The sequence below is a fragment of the Mytilus californianus genome, unplaced genomic scaffold, assembly GCF_021869535.1.
Source record: "Mytilus californianus isolate M0D057914Y unplaced genomic scaffold, xbMytCali1.0.p SCAF_9, whole genome shotgun sequence".
Classification (NCBI taxonomy): domain Eukaryota; kingdom Metazoa; phylum Mollusca; class Bivalvia; order Mytilida; family Mytilidae; genus Mytilus; species Mytilus californianus.
The window spans coordinates 49015206-49022375 of record NW_026262745.1 but is presented as its reverse complement, the minus strand read 5'-3'; positions in this window follow the sequence as shown (position 1 = coordinate 49022375).

Below are 7170 nucleotides of genomic sequence, written 5' to 3'. Positions count from 1 at the left end.
TTAATCGCTATCTTATATTGATGTTTCCACTGTAATTTGTTCATTTGATTATTTAGTAAGAATTCTAGATTCGGTAGGTTATACAATTCCAACGTTTTGGATACTATGTTATAAAAACTTCCTGGGTTGTTGATGTTGATAGAGATCTGTCTTTGATTAAGTTGTTGTATACTATCATTTTCATTGTTTAGAAGGCTATATAAAAAACTCAGTTGACGTTTGTGGAGCTCTGCTTCTATGGGTAGTGCACCAATAAGTAGATAGACGGCACAGACGGCTGTTCTTTGAGACAGTGATTGGAATTTTCTTAGGCAGTTTATGTGGAACTTTCTAAGGCGGTCAATATCTATTTGTTTTAGTGGTAGTATTTCAAGTCCAAAAAGAAGTTTAGGTATTACATAGCTCCGATATATTTGGTAAGAGGTGATGGGATTTAAGCCATTTGATCCATGAAGTCCGCTGTTAATTAAAGAGTAGAGTGTCCTGCGGGCTAGGGACAGTCTGTCCTCTACATTTATGTTATTTTCTTTAATTTCAGCTCTTATTATACCTAGATGTTTAGTTTGGTTGGTTGGTGTTATACAAGTGGTGCCGAGATTCCATTGTAGGTTTTTTCTTACAGTTTTGCCTTTATTGATGATAATAGCATTTGCTTTTGTTGGATGAATTGTGACCCTGTCCTGTTTGGCATTTCGTAGAACAGTGTTTAGCATAATTTGTAATTCTTCACAATCATCAGACAGAAGTGCTATATCATCTGCACAAGTTGGTGTGCCAGTGTAAATATTTCCAATTTTCATTCCTACACGGCTTTTCATTAGTTCATTCAGTACGTTGTTAATTTAAACCTTATATAGGTGAGTGGAAAGGACTCCACCTTGTCGCACTCCTTGTTGTTTTGGAAATTTGTCACTTATTTCACCTTTCCATTTTATTTTTGAGGACATGTCTGTATATAGATCTTTGACTATGGACCAAAGCTTTGGATGTATGCCACATAAGAATGATCTGAGAAACCACGTCAAATGCAGTTTGGCTGTCTACTGCAATCATATATAAGGGTTTTAAAGTTACGTGTTTCGATTCTGATTTACATTCTGATACGAGAAAGGCAGCTATTAGCATAGAGAGACCTTCTGTAAAACCAAATTGCATGTCTGCTTGGATAAAGTTTTTGGTAAGACGTGGTAACAGAACATATTCAAATAGTTTGGTGATTGTTGGTGTCACTGTGATACCTCTGTAACTTTCTACTAATGTTGGATCCTTCAGCTTTTTTAGTACTGGGTTAGTAATTCCAGTCTTAAAGAAAAGCGGTATTTGTTTTGTAGCTATGATTTGATTAAAGATGGAGGTGAAAATTGCAGTTTTGAGATGTTCTGCGGAGATGCCAAATTCATCCGTAGCTTTGCCAGTGTTTAGTTTTCCTATTGCTTCAAAAATTTCGGTTTCTGATAGTGGTTCTAAATCAATGTTCATGTTGTCATAAATGAGATCTATGGCATTTGTTCTGACTGTACTTAATTCTAGAAATGTATTGTCGTAGTTGTTATCTTTTGGTGCAAATAAGTCTTCCATATATTGTGAAAAGCGTTTAGCTTGGTTTTTCGGATCAGAAATATCACAAAAACGTGAACGGAGATTATATTATCTGAAGATCTGTATTAAAATTGAATGTTGACACCGATGTCGATCTGTTGGATGTAGAATTTATTTTCAAAAAAGGTGTTTGTTTAGGATATACCATTCCACGGAGATTACATGCTTAACAAATTTCTGCAGTTTTCAACTTTGTTTAGTTTTCAAGATTGATATGATTTGGAATAAATGTCGATTTAACAAAATTATTTATGGTAACCTTATAAACAAAATTATTTATGGTAACCTTATAAACAAAATTATTTATGGTAACCTTATAAACAAAATTATTTATGGTAACCTTATAATCAAATATAACTCATATGACACTCTATGTTGTGCTAAATATTTATTCTTGCTTGGTCTTCTATCCGTTAACGGGAATTACAGGTTTACGAAGAAAACATTATGACGGCCGGTACGATCACTATCGTTGTGCAATATGTAGATAATAAAGAAATATAAAAATCTCAGATATAAGTATAACAAGCTACGGGTATATAACTCGAAGTCGTTAGTTTTGCTTTGTTACGGTGGGACAAAATAAAATGGGCGCTTTACCGGAGAACCAGTGAGTAGCGCAAAGCTAACAAAACCTGCGTTTCAGGAGTAAGTGCATGGGACCTATTTGTATCATGTTTTATATCTGGTTCTATTGCCAATGTTATTTAATTGATACTGTGTCTATCCAGTCTGTATCTGGATATAATATCCATTTCATTTTCAAAATGATCAAACGAAGAAAGTGTGGTTCTAATATTGAAGATTCTTCTTCGTCTTCTAACATTTGCGGCATCTTGATCGAGAATAAAGCCATCTTAGATATGGTTTAATTCATATTCGCGGACAAACTATGATCGAGATACGACTGGGTATAGCTGTAGTAAGTTACGCCAGGATTTACGTATTATTTACGCTCATCTTAACTTACGACGGCTTTGTGAAACGGCTGTAAAACCTACGATTTATTTACGATGAACGTACGTTGACACGTAGACTTACGAAGGCTTTGTGAAACGGTACCCTGGACCTTTTTCAACAAATGTTTACTTTAAGTTCTGACTTCGGTCTTATCCCATGTGTACAGTTTCAGTTTAAGGTATGGTTTGGCACTAGACCTTTTTTTAGCCCCTTCCAAATATGCATGTGCCTTCCTCCGTCATGACATATTGTGTCATTGAGTCTTTGTTCCTGTATTTCATTTTGTTTTTGTTGTAAATATAAATCAGGCTGTATGTTTGCATATTTGCTTTTTTTTTTACACTCGTCGTTTTGGAAATTAAAAAGAAGATGTGGTATGATTGCCAATGAGACAACTCTCCACAAGAGACCATATGACACAGAAATTGACAACAATAGGAGAAGACGTTACTAAGTTGAAAAACTTGTGTCTAATCCATTTGTCATTTTTGAACAATAAAATATGTTTAAACTAACAACTATAGGTCACCGTACGGCCTTCGAAGCTAGAATACAGTGTTGCTGTTTACTGAAGTTACTCTTAGACTAGTAGCTCTGTACTGTTTTCTTGATGTTGGAGGTCCATAATATTTTTTTGACGGTGTTGTCCATGTACCATTTTGTAGATCGTACTTCTTGGGCATATGTTTTATAGCGACACGCAACTAGAACTTTGGCTATTTTTCAGTTTAAGTTGTCGTCAGCTAGCAATTTATCTATTCTTTTTTCGGGCTGATTACAGATGTTGTTCCATAGTCCAAGTACTCGGATATGTAGTTGGGCTTCTACTGGTAGTATTCCGTTTAGGATGTTGATAGTAACATCTGCTACATAAGTTGGTAATGAGAGTATAAGCTTATTAGTAGCTTTTTCTGGAAGTTTTCGATTAATTCTGGTGAACTTGTTTTTGGTAGTTTTAGCTCTTATCCATAGAGAAGTACTGGAGATACGTAACACGAATGACCGAATGACACTTGGAATGACCGTATGACACATGAAATTTTAATCTTAGTTTAAACAGTATTTATTAATGAAAAATTTTACAAGAATAAAGTATTAAAATATTACATGAAGTTTTAATCTAAGCACATATATGTGAATTTTAAACATTGATTTATAAATAATAGTACATTAAAAGTATATGTTATAACTAAAACATGATTTATTTAAGCAGGCAAGTTCATAAAATGTTAATATAATTTCGTGGATACATCTGTTCCTGATTGCATATATACGATCGCTCAATGTGTTCAAGTTGGACTACCAAGGTGGGGCCCTCATTTGTAAAATATATTATAACTCACTAACACTCCATGAATTGAAATGTATTTCATTTAACAGTCAACAAAAATTATTTTAAGTAATAATTTTGCGGTACGTTTAAAAACTGCTCAGGGCCTCCTGAGTGCACTCAGGACATGTAATAGATATTTTAGTGGGCGTTGAGGGTATGCGTCCGATAAATTATTTATTTTTTTATCTTAATATTTTTGTTTGAATAAAATTAATTGAATATTTCAGAAGTTAATGAAGTGTTTATTAACACGCGCCGTTATTTGGAATATGTCATGCATGACCGATGATCATATTCGATACCAATTATCATGTTGATTAGGTCTATACAAATACTTAATTAGGTCGTCTGATCTTTAGTCATTAGTATATGTAAGAGAATGATAATCCCTTTCTTCATGAATAAGTACGAGCGTTAGCGAGTACTTATCATGAAGTAAGGGATTATCATTCTCTTACAAACTTAGAATATTGTAAAGTGCTCAAGGCTCAAATGATCTATTCACTGAGAATTAGTTTCGTTGTCAGTGCAATGTTTATAATTGATGCATGACTTCCTGTTTCGGCATGTCATTTATGGATAAGTTTTAGTGATGTGAGGACTTTCTTATCATTTGGGAAATATTTTTAAAAAAAATGCGTTATAGAACAGTAGAAAGAAAAGGTATGAATTGTATGTTTCCTGATTGTGAGTATGAATGTAAATCATGTAATATTTTAGTGAGGAATTATCCTGTTTTATTTACAGTTTAAATCAATTAATATATTAGAGTTACAACTAAATTTTATTTCACAGCCAATAATTTGGTCCGGCTTTTCACATCAAATACTGTTTCATTATGTCAGGGAAATGCTAAAAAATAATGCCCTTAAAAGTTTTTAATATGTTTAAAATTTAATTCCTGTTTTTTATCGGAATAATTGTATTGGAAATAACTATTCTCCCCAACCACTGATCAAGTAATCAAAATTTTGGAAAGCTAAAGATTTAGGTTATTTTTTATCTGAAAGATTTTTTTCCTTTTTTTTTTTGCATTGCTTTGGTAATGTTTAATTTTATAGTAATTTGAAGTTATTAATATTTTCATAATAAAATTCACGGTACCAATTTTACTGCACCAGTAAACTTCAACTTATTTTGAGATTTTTGTTTGTTTCACAATTCAACTTTTAGTCAGTTTCAATCACTCTGTGATAAATCCTTTCAATCTGATAAATGTGCTTCGGGGCAGTTGTAACTCATTTATAGAAACTCTTTGTTTTGAACTGTAAATAGACCCAAATAATAGGATAATCCCTTACTAAGAACATGATTTACATTCATTCTTCACAATTAAGAGGCATCCAATTCTACAATTTCATTGGTCGAGAGTACTTTGCTATATTCTAAGTGAAGGTAATCAACACATACTAGTTAACCAAGCAAGAAAGGTTTTCTTAGAACAAAAATAAAGATAAAAGTTGCAAAAAATGTTAAATAAACGTTTCGTTTTGTTTGTAATAATATTAAAGCCATTTGAGAATTTTAAGAAATCCATTCAGTTTATTTAATTTGAAAACGTTAACAAATATAGATCTAATTCATTGCAAAGTGTGGCGTCCTTCAGGGATCAAAACCACGTTTTAACAGCGTTTGTCTAAAGGTTAATTATGCATTGGCCACGTGTCGTTAAAAAACAAACTGATTAACAATATAATAGAGTTGTAAGGTAATAAATATTTCAGGTATTGGGCATTTGTCATTATCATGATTAGATTATCTAATTGACAACAAACACTTTATACAACTTACCAAGTAAGTACTAAAATGTAACACAGGTTCATTCCTCCTATTCCCACTTTTTATAAATCTGGTGAGAAAAGTTAAAATTTCATGTGGGAATAGGAGGAAAACTTGTGCAAACAAAGGATTATACTGTATAAACATTGTTTAATCAACTTTTAATTGACCAGTGTTTTTTATGATAGGTAATAGGTTATTTTTGTTTGTGTATGAAATCTGTGTTTTTAATTCAAATAAATATGAAAGAAATGTTAATTATTTAATTTCTTGTATAACACAAATTCAACAGTAGAGTCAAGCAAGCATTATAATATGAAACAAACAATACAAGTTAACAGCACTAAAACAAACCACACATTGTAGCACACACATTAGAAATTCACTGTATATTAGTTTATCATAGTTTATTAATCTATTCAACGTGAATAAGGTGGGAGGCTGCATCACCAAACTGTACTGTTGTGACTTCCTGGTTGAAGTATCTATCCATAAGCTCTTCTAACCTGTTGTTGATTTCGACATACTTTCGTTTTTGGGTCACTCTCTTCCCACCGGCTACATACTGGATCATAGTCAGGGCGTAGCTTCCTCATGTTTCGGTAGTTTTATGATGTTTGGATGTGGAATGTTTCTTCCGCTTGCTTTGCTTTGCCTTTAGATGATGTGTAGTCCGCAGTCCATGTGTTTTGTAATAGTCCCACCAGTATTTTGTTACTTTGTCTGTAAACGGCGTGTAGTTGATTTTAGTATAAATCTGATCTATGTTGGTTAGGGCATTAAATCACACATCTTCGACCTCAGCAGTAGGCATAAGTGGAATGACAGCGGCACGGCGTACTAGTTGATGAATGTTGTTGTCTTTCTTGTATGGACCCTAAATTTGAGTAAAGTCAAGAACCTTGTGTATACTAGTTCGCTCTTGACTGGAAGTAAACTGTGTACCAGTGGATACATTGCGCCGTCAACCATTGCGTGAAATGTATAAAGTGTGAAAAATAGTCTTGGAAAGGAGTAAAATGTACCTTTACCATACTAGTATAAGATATCTGCTGCTGCTAATGTGTTAGATTCTTTTGAGTACTGAAATTAACATACACCCAACTGTGTTGTCGTCCGTTAGCAAGAATTGGTCACCTTTGGTAGTACGTGCCCAAATACCCTCTATGTTGATATCATAAACGTTTTTTTTTGTTCGTTTTAGGTTCGTTTTGCGTTTGTGGTACTTTGAAATCTTGCAAGATGGGAAAGTTTGTTTTTATATTATCTATCATCAATTTATGTGTTCGGATGACCATTTTTTAGGTTTACAAATTCAATGATTTTTTAATCTTATATTACTTATATTTATCTGACTAATATTCTTATTTTAAGGTAATTCTTTGCAGAAGAAAAAACATTTTACAAATAAATTGTATTAATTTTTATTTTTCTTAAATAATATACTTAAACAGTGTAAGAAATATGTTTGTTTTTAAAAAATACAGGTAAAACTAAGT